This window comes from Acinonyx jubatus, chromosome X (assembly GCF_027475565.1).
Source record: "Acinonyx jubatus isolate Ajub_Pintada_27869175 chromosome X, VMU_Ajub_asm_v1.0, whole genome shotgun sequence".
Classification (NCBI taxonomy): domain Eukaryota; kingdom Metazoa; phylum Chordata; class Mammalia; order Carnivora; family Felidae; genus Acinonyx; species Acinonyx jubatus.
This window is the reverse complement of record NC_069389.1, coordinates 93,974,566-93,994,397: the sequence shown is the minus strand read 5'-3', so window position 1 is coordinate 93,994,397 and position 19,832 is coordinate 93,974,566. Positions and strand designations below refer to the sequence as shown.

At 39.6% G+C, this 19,832-nt stretch overlaps 1 long non-coding RNA gene across 1 annotated transcript in view; it reads left to right on the top strand.

The window, feature by feature from the left end:
* Window positions 1-19,832, top strand: part of LOC113597651 (uncharacterized) — a 149,468-nt gene that overhangs the window by 34,087 nt on the left and 95,549 nt on the right. The window contains exon 3 of the long non-coding RNA XR_008289825.1: window positions 14,071-14,113. This is a non-coding gene — a long non-coding RNA (uncharacterized LOC113597651). The remainder of the gene's footprint in view (window positions 1-14,070; window positions 14,114-19,832) is intronic.

The following is a 19,832-nucleotide window of genomic DNA, read 5'->3' as shown; positions in this document are numbered from 1 at the left end:
AAGATTTGTGGTATGTACACTATATAGGCAGTTACTAGAAATGAGGGCAAAAAGGTTGAAAGTTATACGAAATATATATATTTACAATTTTTTTTTAAGTAATCTCTAGACCTAATTTGGGGCTTGAACTCATAATTCCAAGATCAAGAGTTGCGTGCTCTACCGACTGAACCAGCCAGGCGCCCCTAAAATGTTTTTAATTTAAAATATGTGGTGGTGCCTGGGTGGCTCAGTTGGTTGAGTACCCAGCTTCGGCTCAGGTTATGATCCCACGGTTCATTAGTTCCAGCCCCACGTCAGGCTCTGCTGTCAGTGCAGAGCCTGCTTCGGGTCCTCTCTCTCCCTCTTTCTCTGCCCCTCTCCTGCTCGAGCTCTCTCTTCCTCTCTCAGAAATAAACATTAAAATAAATTAAAAATAAATAAAATAAAAAATAAAAATAAAATAAGATATGCATAACAAAAATTTACTACCATAACCAATTTTAAGCATATAGTTCAGGAATGTTAAGTACATTCACATTGTTGTGTGACCAGTCTTCCCAACTCATTTCATCCAGGGGCGCCTGGGTGGCTCAGCCAGTCAAGCCTCCGACTCTTGATCTTGTCTCAGGTCATGATTTCACAACTTGTGGGATCAAGCCCCAAGTTGGGCTCCACGATGTCAGCTTGGAGCCCACTTGGGATTCTCTCTCTCTCTCTCTCTCTCTCTCCTCTCTTCTCCTCTCCTCTCCTCTCTCTCTGCCCCTCCCTCGCTCTCTCTCTCAAAATAAATAAACAGTAAAAAAAGAAAGAACTCATTTCATCTTGCAAAGCTGAAATTCTATACCCATGAAACAACTCCCCATTTACCCCTCCCCACTAGTCTCTGGTTAACCACCATCGTACGTTGTGTTTCTATGAACTTGACTATCCTTATATCTTATATAAGTGGAATCCTACAATATTTGTTCTGTAACTGGCATATTTTATTTAGCATAATGTCCTTAGGGTTCGTCTGTATTGTAGCATGTGACAGGATTTCCTTCCTTTTTTTAAAGATGGAATAATATGCCATTGTATGTCTTTATCACATTTTGTTTATTCATTTGTCCATCGATGGACATTTGGGTTGCTTCCATCTCTTGACTGTTATGAATAATGCTATGAACATGGGTATGAAAATATTTCTTTTTAGATCTGCTTTCAGTTCTTTTGGCTATATACCCAGAAATGGGATTGCCAGATCATTTGGTAGTTTTATTTTCAGTGTTTTGAGGAAACTCCACACTGTTTTCCATAGTGGTTGCTCCATTTTACATTATCCAAAACAGTGCACAGTGGTTCCAATTTCTCTACATCTTCATCAACACTTGTTCTTCTGTTTTCTTTCTTTCTTTCTTTCTTTCTTTCTTTCTTTCTTTCTTTCTTTCTTTCTTTCTTTCTTTCTTTCTTTCTTTTCATAGTGGCCACTACCATGGATGTGAGGTGACGTTTATTCCACTAAACAGTTTGTTTAGCCATCCATCTGTTGAAGGACATATGGGTTATTTCCAGTGTTTGACTATTATGACAAAAACTGCTATAAACACACATGTGTGGGTTTTTGTATGTTTTCATTTTTCTGGGATAGATGCCCAGGAGTGCAATTGCTGGGTCATATGTTAGTTTCATGTTTAGTTTTTTTAAGAAATTGCCAAACTGTTTTCCAGTGTGGCTATACCATTTTATATCCCTACCAGCAACGTGTGAGTGATACAGTTTCTATACATCCTCATCAGTATTTGAAATTTGCCATAATCTTTTTATTTTAGCCCTTCTGATAGGTGAGTAGTAATATCTCATTGTGGTTTTGATTGCCCTCTTGATGGCTAGTGTTGTTAAATATCTTCATGTGCTTCTTTGTCATCTGTATAGCCTCTTCAGTCAAATGTCTCTTCATGTATTTTGCCCATTTTCTAATGGATTGTTTGTACTTTACTGTTGCGCTTTGAGAGTTCTTTATACAGTCCATTTATTAGTCCTCTGTCATTCATGTGGTTTGCAAATATTTTCTCCCATTCTGTAGCTTGCCTTTATGTTCCTTCACAGAGCAATAGTCTGTCTTTCTTTCCCTTTCTTTCTTTCTTTCTTTAAGATTTTATTTTTAAGTAATCTCTACACCCAACATAGGGCTCAAACTCATAACCCCAAGATCAAGAGTTGCATGTTCCACCCACTGAGGGACCCAGGAGCCCCAATATAGTTTCATTTTGATGAAGTCCGACTCAACACTTTTTCCTTTTATGGATCTACTTTTGGTTCCAAATCTAAGAACTCTTTCTTTGCTTAACCTAGATCCTAGGGTAAGATTTTTTTGCTTAGATTTTTTTCTGAAAAGTTTTATAGTTTTAAACTTCTCATCCATTTTGAGTTAGTATTCATATAAGGCATGCGACGTAGATTGTTTGATTTGTTGTTGTTGTTGTTGTTGTTGTTGTTGTTGTTGTTGTTGAGGGATGACCAGTTGCTGCAGCATCATTTATTGAAAAGGCTATCTTTCTTCCATCACACCTTTGTCACATTGGGCATATTTGTGTGGGTCTAGTTCTGGACTCTTTTAATTTGTTTCATTGATCTATGTTTCTATTCCTCCAGCAGTATCACACAATCCTGATGACTGTAGCTATGCAATAAGTTTTGATATCAGGTAGACCGATTCATCCCACGTTATTGTTTTAAATTGTTTTAACTATTCTAGTTACTTTGTCTTTCTATGTAAATTATGGAATAATTTTTTTTTAATTTTTTTTTAACGTTTATTTATTTTTGAGACAGAGAGAGACAGAGCATGAACGGGGGAGGGTCAGAGCGAGGGAGACACAGAATCCGAAACAGGCTTCAGGCTCTGAGCTGTCAGCACAGAGCCCGACGCGGGGCTCGAACTCACGGACCGCGAGATCATGACCTGAGCCAAAGTCGGCCGCTCAACCGACTGAGCCACCCAGGCGCCCCTGGAATAATTTTATCTATATATATAAAGAAATCTTGCTTGGATTTTGACAGCAATTGCATTAAACCTGTATATCTATTTGAGAGAGGATTGACTTCTTTTCTATGTTGGATCTTTCAATCCATGAACGAAGTGTGTCTTTCCATTTATTTAGATCTTTGATTTCTTTAATCAGCATTTTGTAATTTTCAGCATGCAAGTCCTGTACATGTTTTGTTATATTTGCACCTAAGCATTTAATTCTTTTTTGAATGATTGTAAGTGGTATCATAGTTTTTATTTTGGTGTCCGTATGTTCAATGGTAGTATATAGAAATACGATACATTTTCATGTGATTATCTTCTATCCTGACACTTTCCTGAACTCAATAGTTCTAAGAGTTTTTTTGTAGACTACTTGGGATTTTCTGCATAGACAATCATGTCCTCTGCAAATAGGGACTGTTTTATTTCCTCTTTTACTATCTGTGTGCCTTTACTTTAAAAACTTCTTCTATTTGACACACACAAAGTTTTTTTTCTATTTGAGTTTAGTTGACACACAATGTTACATTAGTTTCAGGTGTACAGCATAGGTATTCAACATCTCTATACACTGTGCTATGCTCACCAAAAGTGTAGCTACCATCTGTCCCCATACAATGTTTTTTTCTTTCTTTCTTTCTTTCTTTCTTTCTTTTTTTCTTCCTTCCTTCCTTCCTTCCTTCCTTCCTTCCTTCCTTCCTTCCTTCCTTCCTTCCTTTTGGCCTTATTGCACTGACTAAAATTTTCAGCACTATGATGTATAAGAGTGGTAAGAGCAGATATCCTTGCCTTCTTCCTGATCATAGGAAGTAAGTATCTAGTTTTTCACCATTAAGTACGATGTTAGCTGTAGGGTTTCTGTAGATGTTCCTTATCAAGTTGAGGAAGTTCCACTCTATTCCTATTTTTCTGAGTTTTTTTTTTCTTATGAATGAGTGTTGGATTTTATCAAATGCTTTTTCTGTGTGTACTGATGTGATTGTGTGATTTTTCTTTAACTTGTTAACATGGAAGATTGCGTTGCTTGATTTTCAAATACTGAAGCAGCATTGCATTCCTGGAATAAACTCTGCTCATGGTGTGTGTGTGTGTTGTGTTGTGTGTGTGTGTGTGTGTGTGTGTGTGTGTGTGTATTTTTAATATTTAAAAAACATTGTAAGCACAATGTACCCCCAACATGGAGGCGAAAACTCATGACCCACCCCCCAAGATCAAGAGTCACATGCTCTACTGACTGAGCCAGTCAAGTGCCCCTATATATTTTATTTTTAAATGGGTTACCGAATTCTGTTCACTAAAAATTTTAAGAATTTTTCTACCTATGGTCATAAAATGCATAGTTTTCTCTTTTTGTACTATATTTAGTTTTTGTATCAGGGCAGTACAGTAATTTGGGAAATATCCCTTCCTCTTCTTTTTTCTGGAAAACATTATATAGAATTGCTGTTAATTCTTTGAAGCCTTGGTAGAATAGTTCAGTGAAACTATGTGGATGTGAAAAATTTTTTTTAATTGAAGTTATTTATTTATTCATTTTATTTTTTTAAGTAATCTCTACACCTAACATGGGGCTTGAACTTACAACCCTGAGATCAAGAATCATTTGCTTTACTAAGGCAGCCAGGCACCCCTTAAATTGAAGTCTTTTAAATCAAGCCTTTTATGTATTTTTGTATTTATTTATTTATTTAAATGTTTATTTATTTTTGAGGGAGAGAAAGTGCGGTGTAGGGATGGGGGTGGGGGTGGGGGGCGGGGACAAAGGATTTGAAGCAGGCTCCTTTGACAGGCTCCGAAGACAGCACAGAGCCTGATGCACTGCTGGAACCCATGAACCATGAGGTCATGACCTGAGCCGAAGTCAGAAGCTTAATTGACTGAGCCATCCAGTAGTCCCTAAATTGAGTCTTTAAAATGCTAAATAAATTTCCTTATAGTTATAAGGTTATTCAAACGATCTATTTCATGTTGAGTGAATTGTGTCAATGTGTGTGTGTTTTTTTTAAAGATTTTATTTATTTATTTATTTATTTATTTTTAAATTTTTTTTTTCAACGTTTATTTATTTTTGGGACAGAGAGAGACAGAGCATGAACGGGGGAGGGGCAGAGAGAGAGGGAGACACAGAATCGGAAACAGGCTCCAGGCTCTGAGCCATCAGCCCAGAGCCTGACGCGGGGCTTGAACTCACGGACCGCGAGATCGTGACCTGGCTGAAGTCGGATGCTTAACCCACTGCACCACCCAGGCGCCCCTAAAGATTTTATTTTTAAGTAATATCTATACTCAACGTGGGGTTCAAACTCACAACCCTGAGATCAAGAGTCACATACTCTACTGACTGAGCCAGCCAGGCACCCCCTAATTTGTGTTTTTTGAGGAACTGGTTAATTTCACTGAAATTGACAAATTTATGTTTACAGTTGTTCTTAGTATTTCCTTGTTATCCTTTTGATGTTTGCAAGGTATACAAAGTGTGTGTTCCCTTTTCTCTGTAAGGCTGACTAGAGGTCTGTCAATTGTTTTGATCTTTCTAAAGAGCCAGCTCTTTGTTTCACTGATTTTTTTCCTATTGTTTTCTGTTTTCATCTCATGGGTTTCTCTTATCTTTATTATTTCTTTCCTGCTTGCATTGCATTTATTTATTTATTTATTTACTTACTTACTTACTTTATTTAAATGTTTTTTCATTGCATTTATTTTGTTCTTTTGCTAGGTCCTTGAGGTGGGAGTTTGGATTATTGATTTCAGATTTCTTTTTTTTCAATTATATGTTATTAGTGCTATAAATTTTCCTCTCAGCACTGCTTTAGCTGTGTCCCACAGATTTTAATATGTTGTGTTCTTATTTTCATTCAACATCAATATATTTAAAATTTTTTTTTAATGTTTATTTATTTTTGAGAGAAAGACAGCACAAGCAGGGGAGGGGCAGAGAGAGAGAGGGAGACACAGAATCCGAAGCAGGCTGTAGGCTCTGAGTTGTCAGCACAGAGCCTGATGCTGGGTTTGAACCCATGAACTGTGAGATCATGACCTGAGCTGAACTGACTGAGCCAGGCATCCCTCAATATCAATATATTTTTTATTTCCCTCAAAACGTCCCCTTTGGTTCATGGATTGCTTTTTATTTTATTTTATTTTATTTTATTTTATTTTATTTTATTTTATGTTATTTATTTAAGTTTTTTAAGTTTATTCATTTGTTTTGAGACAGAGACAGAGCAAGCAAGCAAGCAGGGGAGGGGCAGAGAGAGAGGGAGAGAAAATCCCAAGCAAGCTCTACGCTGTCAGCACAGAGCCCAATTTGGGGCTTGAACTCATTAACTGTGAGATCAGGTCTGAGATCATGACCTGAGCCAAAATCAAGAGTTGGACACTTAACCAACTAAGCTACCTAGGCGCCCCATGGATTGTTTTTTAGTAGCGTGTTGCTTAGTTTTTCATTTGAACTCAGGGTTGTAAGTTCAAGTGCCACACTGGGTGCAGAGTTTACTTCAATCAAGCAATCCATCAATCAAATCTTTAAAAAAAAATGTAGGGGGAGGTGCCTGGCTGGCTCAGTCGGTGGAACATGCAACTCCGGATCTTGGGTTGTGAGTTCAAGCACCATGTTGGGTGTAGACATTACTTAAAAATAAAATCTTTAAAAAAAAAAAAAAAAAGTTGTGCTGCTCAGTTTCCAAGTTTGGAAATTTTCTTGTTATTTTTTTTTTTATTATTATTGATTTGTAGTTTGATTCCACTGTGGTCAGAGAACATACTCCATATGATTTCAGTTATTTGAAATTTGTTAGCATTTTATGGCTTGGGATAGGGCCTATCTTGATATATGTTCCATGGGTATCTGAAGAGAATGTGTATCCTGCTGATGGGTAGAATGTTCAACAAATGTTTATTAGATCCTCTTGGTTGATGGTGTTGAGTTCTTCTATATCCTTGCTGATTTTCTGTCTACTTGTTATGTCAATTAGTAAGAGAGGGGTATTGAAATCTTCAACAATAATTGTAGATTTTTTTATTTCTCCTTTTAGTTCCATTAGTTTTGCTTCACATATTTTTTTAATGTTTATTTATTTTTTATGTTTTTAATTCTTTTTTTTAATGTTTATTTTTGAGAGAGACAGATAGAGTGTGAATGGGGGAGGGGCAGAGAGAGAGGGAGACACAGAATCCAAAGCAGGCTCCAGGCTCTGAGGTGTCAGCACAGAGCCCAACTTGGGGCCTGAACTCACGAACTGCGAGATCATGACCTGAGCCGAAGTCAGATGCTCAACTGACTGGGCCACCCAGGCGCCCCATAATGTTTATTTGTTTTTGAGAGAGAGAGAGAGAGAGAGAGAGAGAGACAGAAAGAGAGAGAGAGACAGAGAGAACCCAAGCAGGGGAGGGGCAGAGAGAGAGAGGGAGACATAGAATCCGAAGTAGGCCCCAGGCTCTGAGTTGTCTGCACAGAGCCCGACGCCGGGCTCAAACCCAGGAACCGTGAGATCACGACCTGAGCCGAAATCGAGAGTCAGGCACTTAACTTACAAAGCCCCCCAGGTATCCTTTCCAGGTGTTTTGTTTTTTTTTAAAGGTTTTATTTTTTTAAGTAATGTCTACACCCATTGTGGGGCTTGAACTCACAACCTTGAGATCAAGAGTCACACACTCCGTCGCATGAGCCAGCCAGGTGCCCCTCTTCTGTTATTGTTGCTGTTGACATGCCTGCTGTCAGTTTTTCTTCATAATAATCTATTTTTCCTTCTGGGTGCTCTAAAATATTTTGTTTTTGATATTTGACAGCAATATGTTTAGATTTGTGTGAGATAAAAGAAAACATATATATTGGTCTCTGCCCCCAGTTCCTGGCACCGAACTCCTAAAACCCTTGTGATTTCCTAATATAGGAGCACTAAGAGCATCTTTTGTGCTGTTCGAGTGACTCTGCATGGATCGGGTCCTGCATGGCTCTTGGGTGAGGGCTGGTCACCAGAAAGCCCAAGCCGTGATTAGTAGCTTGGGATTTTCAGCTTCCACCCCATCCTCCAGAGCGGGCACAGGGGCTGGGAACGGAGCTAATAATTGGTCATGCCTGCATGATGAAGTCTCCGTAAAATCCCAGAGAGGTTTCAGGCTGGTGAACACGTCTACACCGGGAGGGTGATGAACCCAACTCCATGGGGACAGAAGTTCCTTTGTTTGGGAATTGGCCATATGTGTCTTTTCATCTGACTGTTCATCTGTATCTTCTGTCATATCTCTTAATAAACTGGTAAATGTGTTTCTTTATGTTCTGTGAGCCACTTTAGCAAATTAATTGAACCTGAGGACGGAGTCATGGCAACCTCCCATTTGTAGTCAAATCGGATGGAAGTTATGAGTGACCTGGGGGCCTGCTACTTGCATTGGCATCTGAAGTAGGCAGTGGGAGGGTGAGCAGTCTTGTGGGACCTGAGTCTGAGACTCCTAACCTGTGGGGTCTGGCACTATCTCAAAGATAGTGTTAGAATGGGGTTAAATTATGGGATACCTGGCTGGTGTCACAGAGCATTGCTTGGTGTGGGTAAAAACCTGCATCTGGTGACCAGAAGTGTCAGAAGGGAAGTGTTCTGTGTGAGTAGGGTGTCTTTGTAAAAAAGTAAAGAAGATGGGGCGCCTGGGTGGCTCAGTTGGTTAAGCGTCCGACTTCGGCTCAGGTCGCGATCTCGCAGTCCGCGAGTTCGAGCCTCGCGTCGGGCTCTGGGCTGATGGCTCGGAGCCTGGAGCCTGCTTTGGATTCTGTGTCTCCCTCTCTCTCTGCCCGTCCCCCGTTCATGCTGTGTCTCTCTCTGTCTCAAAAATAAATAAACGTTAAAAAATTTTTTTTTAAAAAAAGTAAAAAGAAACACAGGAGGGGAGAACTGAGTTTTTCCCAACACACTAGGTAGACTATGATGAGGGAGCGTGGGGCGAGCTGAAGGCAAAGTACATGCTAACAGCACCGCCCCCCCCCCCCCCCCCCAGGAGTATGTGTGCTATTCCTCGGACACTCCTGGCTGCCCAAGGACAGGGGAAAGGAAAGAAAGCAGATAGTTGGCCGATAGAGATGACAGTCATGCAGGACAGGAGTCTCCTTCAGTTCACGGATAACTGAGTAAACTGCAAGAAAAAGGCAATCTTCTCCATAGCCTAATCTCCAGAAACCTACAGACTCTGTCTCCTGAAGCCCTAATATCACCCTCACCAAGATGGAAGGGGTTTACGTGCTTGCCATGGTGATGTGACAAACTAAGGCAAATGAAAAATTAAATTCCCTTGCTGCCTACAGCCCATTGACAAGTCCTTGAGACCAGGAGAGTGTCCTCCCTCTGGGAGCTCAGCTGCCTCGATGATGACACTTTGCTAGGGGCAAAAGGCAATCTTGGCTTAACATTATCCTGACCCCCCGGGATCCTATAAGTCTACTGTACCATATAAAAATTCCTTTGGAAACTTCCTTTATCTCAACTCCCCCAAGATATATGCTGGCAATCATACTCCAGGCTTCTGGCCCCTGATATACATCTAAAGGGTCTCATGACTGAGGTTTTATTAAATGGTAATAAATGATGTTTCCCTAGCAACAGCTGACCCCTCAAGGTGCTGGAAACCTTGCTTCCAAAATATCTTAGAGACGAATGCTGTCCCTAACAGCCTCCCAATTTGAGGGTATATAATCAGTTACTCGTCACAACCCCAATGCAGCTCTTTCTGCCCACACATCCTGTCCCCATGCTTTCATAAAATCACCTTTTTGCACCAAAGATGTCTTCAAGAATGCTTTCTTGGCTGTCAGCTCCACCCCCCTCCATCACCCCAAAACCCCATCAGACTAGATTGAGGTTTTTCCCTACATAGGAAGAACAAATCTGAGTTTTTCCTTTACAACTTGGAATTTCTCTTTTTCAAATCCTGCTTTTGGTTTGTGCCTTCTGAATTTGAGGATTCATAACTTTCATAAATTCTGAACATTTCTCTGCTAATATCTCTTTGAATATTGGTTACAGACAAGTGTGAAAACACCCAGGGCTGTTGAAGCGTTAACATCTGTTTACTGTTCTGCCTTCAGCATCTTTTTTTGTTTTTGACTTTTGGAGATTTCCTCTTCTTTCTTGATGGCTGAGTTATGTTACACATCAAAAGGATTCAAAATAAACCTACAGGGGTGCCTCAGTCAGTTAAACAACCCTTGATTTTGGCTCAGGTCATGATCTTGGCTTAGGTCGTGATCTCACAGTTCGTGGGAACGAGCTCTGTGTCGGGCTCTGCATAACAGTGTGGAGTCTGCTTGGGATTGTCTCTTTCCCCCTCTCTCTCTGCCCCTCACTCTCTCTTTCTCAAACTAAATAAACTTAAAAAAATAAAAGCAAACCTACAGAATTTCTAGGTATTTTGTAGGAGGAGATTTTTTTTTTAGGAGACCTAGTCTTCCATATTCCTGGAAATGGAAGTCCAAAGACTTTTCCATCCCTCCATTTGTCTCTGAGACAGTGTGTATGGCTTTATTGTAAGTACCATTTAAGAGTTAACTTTAAGGTAATATTAAGAGTTACAGTTGAAGGCTCATTGAGAATACTAGGCTGGAGTATACAACTGGCCCTGCTGGTCTCAGGAAGATGAGCCCTGGGGTTGAGGGCTGGAGAGATGTGGTGAGGAGGAAGATAAGCAGAATTTGCCTTCCTTTAAGTTTTTTGATTCCCCTTGTTTCTTTAAAACATTTTTTTTAATGTCTATTTTTGAGAGAGATAGAGAGGCAGAGTGTGAGCTGGGGAGGGGCAGAGAGAGAGGGAGACACAGAATCTGAAGCAGGCTCCAGGCTCAGAGCTGTCAGCACAGAGCCCGACGCGGGGCTCGAACCCAGGAACTGTGAGATCATGACCTGAGCCGAAATCGGATGCCCAACCGGCTGAGCCACCCAGGCGCCCCTGAACCCTTGTTTCTTTTATGACCTGTGTTAGCTGTGTAAGTGTCGGGCATATTTTTTAAAGGATCCATGTGGCCTCTGTTTCATCATCTGTACAACTGAAGATAGTAGTTCCAATTTTGTAGGGTTGGTACAGAATTAAATGACATGGCACATAAAAATGCTTGGCCCAGCCCCTGGCACAAAACAAGTATTCAAGGAACGTTAGTTCCTCTCCATCTCTTGATCTCTTGAGTAGCATTCCCTTTCTTTTTCCTGTCTCCATTTGCCTGCCAGCACTTAGGCCAGATGGGACTGGGGCTGGGTGGAAGGGGTTATAGTGGAGGCAATGTAGCATGGGACAAAGAGGAGCTAAGAAAAGGGCGGGGGGGGGGGGGGGGGAGGGTCCTGTAATAGAACAATAGAACAAAAGGGAAATGTTGGTTGCCACTCCCAATGGGGCAGCCATTCATACATAGCATGGGGACTGAGAATGAAAGACCACCTACCCGCTCATCGTCTGAAATAGTGTGGTGATGTTTCTCTTTATAAGCAGTATTTCCATCTCACACAATTTACGCTGATCCATGATTCTTAGAAAACCGGCATCAAAGGGAAAAAAGAGGATGGGAAAGAGTCTAGACTTAAATCACAACCAAGAGTAAAAGAGGATATAATTCCTCTTACTTAGAATAAATGGAGTGTAGATTTAATGACATAAAAATGCTTTCTGGTTTTTCATTAATTGGAAAAATGTGTTTTCAGAGGAATAACTTGTCAGCTGCAGATTACAGGCTTTTAGTTAAGATCAAAAGGCCTTACTCTATGTAACATGCAATGTAAATGAAAACAAAATATACATCTATTTAGCATGTTATATATTGCAGCATTAAGGTATAATACTAAGAATTAAAAGCAGAATTTTAATCTTGTGTCTTAATTTATGAGTTTCTGGGTGATAGAGTTAGATTTTATAGTCATTTATATGGGCTTGCTTCGTGGTTTAATTTTAACCATATATTACTGTTCCTATTTCAAATGTCAGAGGCTTAGATTAAGAACTCAAAGAGGATTTAAATTATGGGCTCGTGCTGTTTTTCACTTGCCTGATTTACCCATTGCAGTAAAGCATGAATTATAACCTCGCTATTCCCTGGAAACCATGACTAATACTAGAAATAATAATAATTGCTACCACTCCTTAATCAAGAGAAACAGCATAAAAGCAGTAACTGATTTGGGATGTGGACAGGAGATTTATTTTAGAGAGTGAAAATAGGTGATTTGCATATACTTTAAGGGAAAAGATATAGGGCTGGTTTTGTGATAATCAGGCAATTGTTATTCAAGAGGAACTTTGAGAGATTTTATAGAGAAGAGAGATTATTTTGCAAGCTGGGGGTTGGAAGAAGGACCCGTGTATAGTTCTGAGGTCGGGATACAGCTCAACTGGTTAGTATATATATTTTTTAAGTACATCACTCAAAAAAGAAGATCATTGTTTTAGAATCCCTATTTTCTAATATGACTTCTTGACCATAAAACAGTAATCTGAAATAGCAGTATTAGGTATATTAGCATATTTAGTTAGAATTGTGTTCTATTGAATCTACTGTAAAGTAAGGATTGTTATTTTTAGCTGTGTAAGAATTTGCAATAATTTATATTCACACGAGGGTTGAGTCTTGAGAGCACTGGACTAGTGTGCTCCAGGCCTTTCCCGCCATAGTCCTCAGCCAAGCTCCAGGAAAACAGTCTTTCCCATTTCTCTTTGTAGTGCTTCTCTATAAAAACGTGCTGTTGGCTACTTATCCCAAAGACATCAAAGCTACAATATTTGTGTGGGGGTAGTGGAGTTCAATTTTAACCTAATTAAAAACCATTTACAGATACATAGTATATTGACAGAGTCCAACTTCAGTTAAATAGATGTCTCTCATTTGTCATTGATTTAGAGAAACTGAAATCAAGACATTTATGTAGTAAATACAAACAACAATTGTGTGTGCTTATGTTTTGCAACTTCATTTTTTTAATGTTTATTTTTGAGAGAGAGAGAGAGAGAGAGAGAGAGAGAGAGTGCAAGCAGGGGAAGGGCAGAGACAGAGACACAGAATCCAAAGCAGGTTCCAGGCTCTGAGCTGTCATTACAGACCCCGACGCGGGGCTCAAACTCACGGACCATGAGATCATGACCCCAGCCGAAGTCGGATGCTTAACCGACTGAGCCACCCAGGCACCCCATGCAACTTCATTTTCTTTTTAAAAGACAAAGTTGCTGCTGTTATATCTGCTCTTCCCCACCCCCCCCCCCCCATCCATCATCAATAGAAATGCCCAATTCTTTCCCTAGTGTAGCGGTTGAATTCCGGCTCTGAAATTAGTCTGGCTTCATATCAGACTCTACCACTTACTGTGATCCTTGTCAAATTACTTAGCTCCTCTGTGCCTCAATTTCTTCTATAAAATGGTGATACCAATGCTTTTTGTTTTATAGGGTTGTTATCAGCCTGAAATGTGATAATGCACGTACAGCACTTCCCATAGTATCTGGGATATAGTACACAGTGAATGCTCAGTAAAAGTTAGCTGTCATTACTCTATCCTGGAGCGATAAATGACAGCACAGAGTTAATATGTAACTATGATCAGCATTTTGTCAATCTCAACAACCAATGTTTTGATACAATAACATGTCTTAATGAGAGCACTACTACCCTTTTTACCATTAGGTTGGGAATAGTATAGTCACAATTTAATTTACTAATAATTCTTTAGACATTAATTAAGCAGCTGCCAGTCAACTGCATATTTGAACAGACCTTCTTTATGCATCATTATCTTCTATCAAAGCAAATCATTTCACAGGCCATATAGACTTCATCTGATGAAGAGGTCTGAAAAGGGGATGGCAAATCTAAAACGGGGAAAATATTAGAAATGGTGCAAAATTGAGCTTTCATAGAGGAACGATACGTGAGGCAGTATTAGTTAAGTAATTCTATTACCGGAATCTCTGACACATTACTGTTTTTGCTTTTAGTCATTCTACTCTGACATTTTGAGTAAAGCATGTTATTTATTATTTTAGTGTTAATCACATTTTTCCCTCTAAAATACGTAATTGAAAATTCTGCATTTGTAAGTGTAATTCTTTTTTTTTAACAACCAGGGAACAAAACACTTTGCAGGGCATCGTGGCTCCAATTTGGTGGGTAAGTCAATGAAAAGATGAATTCCTTAAGTTCTACTTTACAGTAAACTTTTCAGAAACTAGGCAGTTGTGTTCAGTTAGGGCTACCCATGTACATTCAATGCCATAGTGTGTGATTACAGGGGAAACCAGAAAATATGTTCTTCTCCCAACACTTTGACTGTAGCCTGTGTGTTATTGCTAGAAATGGAGCGAGGAGTTGTCACAGAGAGTGCTTCTTCGGCAGCGCGCATTTACCTCCCTTCCCCCCATGGCTAGAGAAGCCCGGCCCTTTGCCAGCTGCTGTGTTCAGTTGTCTGGGTTATTTTGGGTGGCAGTGGGTTGATTCCAGTGGGGGAAACAGTTGTATAGCTCTGTTTTTTAAAATGTTCTGTTCAAACCTGTTATGAGAAATTTGGGGGTGGAGATCGGTCTTCCTGAAGCAGTTTGCCTGAGTTCTGGGGGATTGGCGACACTGTAAATTTCAGAAGCCTGTAGAACATGGTAAAGAAACCAACCATTTATTAATTTTAACTACCCACTATAAAAGGGGTTTCAGAATAGCTTACTGAACAAGGGAATGCTATGGACACTGCAGTAAAACATTTGGATCTTCAGATAACCTTTGGGCAAGGGTAAGTGGGAAGATGTGAGTGGAATTGATAGATGGTACAATCAATTGGATTGGTAGCTAGCTCATTACCCAAAGAGATGGATTGATGAGATCCTGGAGAAATGCCTAGTCCCACCAGCAGAGCACTGCTTAAGCCTTGTCATGTGTTAAACATTTTCAACAACAATGTGGGTGGAAATACGGAAAGCATGCTTACCAGGTTTAAGGGGATCATAAAGATAAATGCGATGGATCCAGAATCATGATGCAAAAAGAGCCTAGCTAACTGGCTATGGATACAAATGATGAAATTTAACAGGGATACATTCAAAGGTTTATACTTAGAAACAACAATGTATTATTGATTGGCTGAATAGTTCATTCTTATATACAATTGGTTTCATTACTACCTGTATAACCTTGAGCAAGTTACGTAACCTTGTTTGGGCCTCGGTTTTCTCATCAGTAAATATATACTCACAGTAAAAAAAAAAAAAAATCCAATGGCACAAAGGCACACACAATGAAAAAGTAAGTTCCCCAGGCTCCCAGTTCACCAGTCCTTTTCTCCAGATATTTATTTATTATTATTTTTAAAAAATGTTTATTCATTTATTTTGAGAGAGAGAGAGAGAGCACAAGGCAGGTAGGAACAGAGAGACAGGGAGACACAGAATCCAAAGCAGGCTCCAGGCTCTGAGCTGTCAGCACAGAGCCCGATGCAGGGCTTGAACCCATGAACTGAGATCATGACCCGAGCCAAAGATAGACACTTAACCGAATGAGCCACCCACGTGCCCCTTTAACTTATATTTTGAGCCCTGTGCTGACAGCATGGAGCCTGCTCGGGATTCTCTCTCCCTCTCTCCCTCTCTGCCCTCCACTTGCTCATTCGTTCTCTCTCTCTCTCTTAAAATAAATAAATAAAACTTAAAAACAAATGAAATACATTCTTCAAGAGATAGCATGTGTATGTAAACCTTTTTATAAAACATAATATGTACACTATTTTCCTCCATGATTTCTTCAGCTAATTTGTCTTTAGGGGGGTTCCTGCCTGGCTCAGTCAGTAGAGCATGTGACTCTTGATCTTTGGGTCATGAGTTCAAGCCCCACGTTGGATGTAAAACCTATTTTTTGTTTTTAGTCTACTTAAAAAAAAAATGAAAAAAATTTGTCTTTAGGTAATTTTATGTCAACATATGTATAAATGACATAATTTCCCCCCTATGATTTGCTTTATTTATCTAGCATACAGATTAAAAGCTCCGATTCTGAAACCATGCTTCCTGGGTTCAAATCCCAGTTTTACCACTTACTGGCTGTGTTTCCTTGGATAAGTTACTTAGCTTCTCTGTTGCCTGCAGGAGACACAATGCCTAAGACCTATTATACTTTTATGAGCCCATGAAATGTTTTACTTTTCTTTAAAATCAGAAGTAAAAATGAATATAAAACTAATGAGTATATGGGGCACCTGGGTGGCTCAGTCGGTTAAGCGTCCGACTTCGGCTCTGGTCATGATCTTGCGTTTGGTGAGTTCAAGCCCTGCGTCGGGCTCTGTGCTGAGCGCTTGGAGCCTGGAGCCTGCTTTGGATTCTGTGTCTCCCTCTCTCTCTGACCCTCCCCCTTTCATGCTCTGTCTCTCTCTGTCTCAAAAATAAACAAATGTTAAAAAAAAAATTTAAAACTAATGAGTATATAGTAATGAATCCAGGGGCTCCTGAGTGGCTCAGTTGGTTAAGTGTCCAACTCTTGATATTGACTAGGTCACGATCTCATGGTTGTGAGATCAAGCCCTTTGTGGGGCTCCTCGCCAAGCATGGAGCCTGCTTGGGATTCTCTTTCTCCCTCTCTTTCTACCCCTTCCCTGCTCGCACACACTTCTCTCTCTCTCAAAATAAATCAACTTAAAACAAAATGAATCCAGCCTGGTATTATATTTGTTGTTATATACAAAAGCAGTTTTAAAATATAATTTTCAATATTTTTTATGATGGAATTGTTCCACAACATCCAAAATACCCAGGGCCCACAGAAGTCATAATGTGACCCTATATGCTTGGGTTTCATCATCTGTAAAATGGAGACAATAATAGTACTACCTCATAGGGTTGTTAAGAAAAATACCTGAGTTAATATTTGGAAAGCTGATAGTGTTTGGCATATGCCAGTTTCTACGAGTTTATTAAATACATAAAAATAGTTTAAAAAATCAGGGGCTCCTGGGTGGCTCAGTTGTTTGAGTGCTGCTCTTGATTTCAGTTTAGGTCCTGATCCCAAGGTCATGGGATCAAGTCCTATGTTGGGCTCTGTGCTGATCTTGGAGCCTGCTTAAGATTCTCTCTCTCTCTCTCTCTCTCTCTCTCTCTCCCCCCCCCCCTTTGCCCCTCTCCTCTGCTTGTGTTCGCTCTAAAAAATAAAAACAAAAAAACCACAAACCCCAAAATAGGTAAATTATGGACAGAATAAAAACCTCAAGGAGTATTTTGAAAAATATATATAATAGGAAGTCTCCTTGTAATCACTGAACCCCAGTCTATGAGTTTGCTTCCTCAGAAATAGCTTTTACCATTTTTCATGTGTCCTCTAGAGATCATGTAGAATATAATCATATAGATCTTTTATCTATCTATCTATCTATCTATCTATCTATCTATCTATCATCTATCTATTATTTTTAAGTAAGCTGTACGCCCAACTTCAGGCATGAACTCACAACCCCGAGATCAAGAATTGCATGCTCTACTGGCTGAGCCGACCAGGTGCAGTGATCTTTTATTTATTTAAACTGTCCCCAGGGCACCTGGGTGGCTCAGTGGGTTGGGCATCTGACTTTGGCTCAGGTTATGATCTCACAGCTCGTGAGTTCGAGCCCTGTGTCAGGCTCTGTGCTGACAGCTTGGAGCCTGCTTCGGATTCTGTCTCCCTCTCTCTGCCCCTCCCCTGCTTGCACTCTTGTCTTTTCTCTCTCCTTCAAAAATAAATAAACATTAAAAAATTTTTTTTAAATTTAACTGTCCCCTATTTGATGGGAATGTACAGTGCTGCAATAAATAACCCCATATATATGTCATTTCATAAATGTGGGAGTATAACAGTACTATAAATTCTATGAAGTATAGTTACTGGGTCAATTATCTTAAATCTTGATAGGTATTGCTAAATTGATCTCTGGGCTGGTTGCATCAATTTACATTTCCGTCAGAAGTGTAAGAGTGCCTGTTTTCTTACACCCTCATCAAAAATAGTGTTATCAGGGGTGCCTGGGTGGCTCAGTCGGTTAAGCGGCCGACTTCGGCTCAGGTCATGATCTCGCGGTCCGTGAGTTTGAGCCCCGCGTCGGGCTCTGTGCTGACTGCTCAGAGCCTGGAGCCTGTTTCAGATTCTGTGTCTCCCTCTTTCTGACCCTCCCCTGTGCATGCTCTGTCTCTCCCTCTCTCAAAAATAAATAAAACGTTAAAAAAAAATAGTGTTATCAAACTTTTGGATCTTTCACAGTTTAATAGGTGAAAATGGTATGTCATTGTAAGTGTGCATCTTTTTTTTTTTTTCAACGTTTATTTATTTTTGGGACAGAGAGAGACAGAGCATGAACGGGGGAGGGGCAGAGAGAGAGGGAGACACAGAATCGGAAACAGGCTCCAGGCTCCGAGCCATCAGCCCAGAGCCTGACGCGGGGCTCGAACTCACGGACCGCGAGATCGTGACCTGGCTGAAGTCGGACGCTTAACCGACTGCGCCACCCAGGCGCCCCTGTGTGCATCTTTTTAATATGCGTGAACTTTTAATAGTTTTGACATTCTAAAACCAATTCCCTTTTTTTGTGAACTGTCAGTCCATATCCTTTGTCTATCTTTTTTAAAAACACATTTTATTTGTTTTAATTAATTTATTAAAAATTTAAAAAAATGTTTATTTATTTTTGAGAGAGAGAGAGAGAGAGAGAGAGAGAGAGACAGAGCATGAGCAGGGGAGGGACAGAGAGAGAGGGAGACACAGAATCCAAAGCAGAATCCAGGCTCTGAGCTGTCAGCACAGAGCCCGATGTGGGGCTCGAATTCAGGAACTTCAAGATCGTGACCTGAGCTGAAGTTGGACACTTAACCAACTGAGCCACCCAGTGGCTATTTTTGTTGGCCTTTTCCTTTTTGAATTGTAGGAGTCTTTATATATTAAGGAAACTAGTACTATGTTTCATATGAATTGCCAGAATTTGTCCAGGCTGTCTTTTAACTGTGGTTTTAGTGTTTTTTTCTAGGCAGACCTTTTAAATTTTCAGGCATTCAAATTTTTCAATATTTTCTTGATACTTCTAGATTTGATGCCCTATTGGGAAAGTTCTTCCCCACTTAGGAATTATTTTTTAAAAACTCTCGTTGTTTTTTATGATTTAAAAAAATATTTAAATCTTTGGTCCATCTGGAATCATTTTGAGGTAAGGAGTGTTTTTTCCTGCAGAACATTTTAATTTTTAATGTAGTCAAGTATATAAACATTTTCCTTATGGCTTTGTATTTTGTGTATTATTTAAAGGAACCTTTCTTATTCCAAAGTCCTAAACATATCCAGTTAATTTTTCCTAACATATTTTTGTTTCTTAAGAACTAATCCCATCTGTAATGTATTTTGGTATAAGAAGTGTGGTAGGGATCTAGTATACATCTAGCCAGTTGTCACAATGCCATTTGTTGAATATAACCATTTCCTTCACTGATTTGAAATGTGGCTTTTATTCCTACCGTTCCGTATATGTTTGTCTCTATTTCTGGACCATATTCTGGTCTGTTGCTATGTCTGTCTTTCTGTTTACACATCAGTATCAAATGGTTTTAAATATCATGTTGAGCAAGTCTCTATCTATCCCCAGTTTATTAACAGCATTTGAAATATGCAGTCAATGTTGAATTTTGTCAAATATGTTTTCAGCATCTATAAAAATGATCGTGGTATTTTTCTCCCTTGATCTGTTAATATAGTGAATTATATTGATGGGTTTCTTCACGTTAAACATTTTTTTCTTTTAGAAATAGACCACTTGGTCGTTGGTGTGTTATTCTTTCAATAGGCTGCCTAATTCTATTTGTATATATCTGGTATAATATGTTTGTGTTGATATTCATAAGTG